This window comes from Babylonia areolata, chromosome 24, assembly GCF_041734735.1.
Source record: "Babylonia areolata isolate BAREFJ2019XMU chromosome 24, ASM4173473v1, whole genome shotgun sequence".
NCBI lineage: Eukaryota > Metazoa > Mollusca > Gastropoda > Neogastropoda > Buccinidae > Babylonia > Babylonia areolata.
This window is the reverse complement of record NC_134899.1, coordinates 7,116,031-7,118,648: the sequence shown is the minus strand read 5'-3', so window position 1 is coordinate 7,118,648 and position 2,618 is coordinate 7,116,031. Positions and strand designations below refer to the sequence as shown.

The window sequence follows — 2,618 nt, the reverse complement described above, 5'->3', positions numbered from 1 at the left end:
TATCTTACCTGTCTCAAGAAACACAGCGTTGTTTCAAATTAATAAATATAAAAAAAAATCAGCTAGAAAAAGACAGGTAGCCTACACACATACACGTGTGCACCAGACCTCTGTGTGTGAGGGTGTGTGGTTGTGGGTGTGAGTGTGTGTGTGTTCGGCGCCCTGGGGAGGGTAGCTGGCAGCAGAACGTTTAGGAAACGCTCGAACTTCGACACACCTCCTTTTTAACCACCCACCAACCTGTGTCACCACGCCTCTGGCGATCGCCTGGTTATATGTATCAGCGCCCTCCGTCTCTCCACGCGCAACGAGCCGCACAGCTAGCACACAGTATATCTGGTCATCGCTTACACGTGGTGTTCTTTCTTACCTGTGGACGTGACAGAGGTGTATAGCTCGTTTACTGTTGTCTGGATGGTGTATAGTTCGTTTACTGTCGTCCAGACACCTGCTTTAGAAAATATTTATATATTAAAAAAAAAAAAATTCATGTTGAAAAATAGGATTCCGTGTGATTGTTTTTCGTCACAGTTCCGAATTCTTCTCTCTCTCTCTCTCTCGATCTCTCTCTCTCTCTCTTCCATCCCTCCATCTCTCTCTCTCTCTCTCTCTCTCTCTATATATATATATATATATATATCTCACTCACTCTTTCTCCCACACACATACACACACACGCACATACACACAGACCCGCAGAGCCACTCTCTCTCTCTGTGTCTCTCTTTTCTGTCTGTCTATCTCTTTCTCTCCGCCTGTCTGTCTGTCTGTCTGTGTGCGCGCGTGTGTGAAAATCCACGCTATGAATGTTTTCGAGAATGTATATGACTCTCTCTCTCTCTCTCTCTCTCTCTCTTCCCGTCTCTCTCAGTCTCTGTCTGTGTGTGTGTGTGTGTGTGTGTGTGTGTGTGTGTGTGTGTGTGTGTGTGTGTGTGTGTGTGTGTGGATATTTTATCCTTGGTTTAGTCTATCTTTTCTTTCCGAGTCGTTTTCTGTCTGTCACGCTCATTTTCCTGTCTCCACATAACAATATTTCTCCTGTGGTCTGTCTCTCATTTGGGGGCGGGGGAGGAGGGGAGGGTTGTTTCTCATTTCGTTCTGTAGTACAGTGTAATTAGAGATTGAGGTGGAAAAAAATGAAACAGTTTTTATTCTTTACACACAAAACAGAACAGGACCCAAACTTGATCCCGTGAAAAATCCGCCTAAATCCATGCCCAGCAACATGGAAATTCACACTGCGTTTATATCTGGCATTTTCACTGTGATGATTTACTGTCTAGCCATTTCCCATTGTTTTCGCCTTGTTCCTGACTCCACTCTTGTCCCTTTCCTGTCTTCATATTCCATGGCTTCGTCCGCGATCTCTCTCACCTTTCCCAGTACCATCCTGTTCCCATCTCTGGTTATTGGTTTAAATAGTCTTTACTTGTTCAGCAGTACAATAATAATAATATAAATAAATAAATATATATTGTAATTATTTATTTATTTACTTATTCATGTACGCTTATCTATTATTTATTCACCTTTTGTTTTTCTCTAGGCCTGACTAAGCGCGTTGGGTTACGCTGCTGGTCAGGCATCTGCTTGGCAGATGTGGTGTAGCGTATATGGATTTGTCCGAACGCAGTGACGCCTCCTTGAGCTACTGAAACTGAAACTGAAACTCAATAGTACACATGATTACAATGCAATCAATGACAAAAGAGCATCACCAAGCTAAAAGCTTATACTGTGCTCACAATGTTGCATTTCAATTTTAACATGACGGCTGATGAACCATATTATCAATTGTATCAAATAACATTCATAAACAGTAAGTAATGAAAACAGTAAGTAATCTCTGGTTATTCATTGGACTTGTGTTTTTCCAATTGACCTACTGCTCCCCCCTCCCCATCTCTCCCTGATTTAGTGTCAACAAGCATTTACAGCCATTTGAAAAAAGGTACTCGTTTTATTTAACTCAATGCATAGATATTCAAAAGAATTAACAACCTCCAGCATTTGATTATCAAACGAACTAGGATTCACTTCGATCGAGTTTCCATTTCTGGGAATATTTTTGCAAAGCAGATCGGGAATTAGCAGTAAAATGGTATCATCTGTGTATAAGAGAACAAGTAACCGAATATATCTTTAAATATTTAATACCGACAAACTCAAGTCAGTTTTAAGCGGAGAACAATCATTATCAATAAGATATTGTTCAAGGCCATTTATAAAATAATGATAACAGAAAAGGTGAAAGATTCTCTCCTTGTCGAACCCCTCTGAAACTTCCAAAATGATCTGATACTTCCCCATCAACAAAAAAACAACATTTCATTTGATTACACATGTTCACTGTGACATCGAATACTTTGCCAGAAATTCCCTGTTTTTGTAGTTTGTGCCACAATGCTTGCCTCCAAACTGAGTCAAAGGCCTTTTTGTAATCCATAAATGCACAATACAGTGGTTGCTATTTCATAGAAAATATAATTATCGATCAAAGCTTGTAGAACGAAAGCATGATCTAGTGTTAAATCACTCACTCACTCATTCCCTCGACCGCTGGGGTCGTTGGGGGGGACATGAGGAAGATGTCATAGCTCGCCACGCCGTTCTGTTGG

At 40.9% G+C, this 2,618-nt stretch overlaps 1 protein-coding gene across 4 annotated transcripts in view; it reads right to left on the bottom strand.

The window, feature by feature from the left end:
- The window catches only part of LOC143298697 (uncharacterized), a 71,863-nt gene extending 71,567 nt beyond the window's left edge, over positions 1 to 296 (bottom strand). For 3 of the 4 annotated variants that reach the window (XM_076611590.1, XM_076611594.1, XM_076611593.1), the window contains exon 1: positions 9 to 296. The gene's annotated coding sequence lies outside the window, so the exon portion shown is untranslated. The remainder of the gene's footprint in view (positions 1 to 8) is intronic. The other variant, XM_076611592.1, reaches the window with a different exon arrangement.
- Between the last annotated feature and the right edge of the window lie 2,322 nt (positions 297 to 2,618).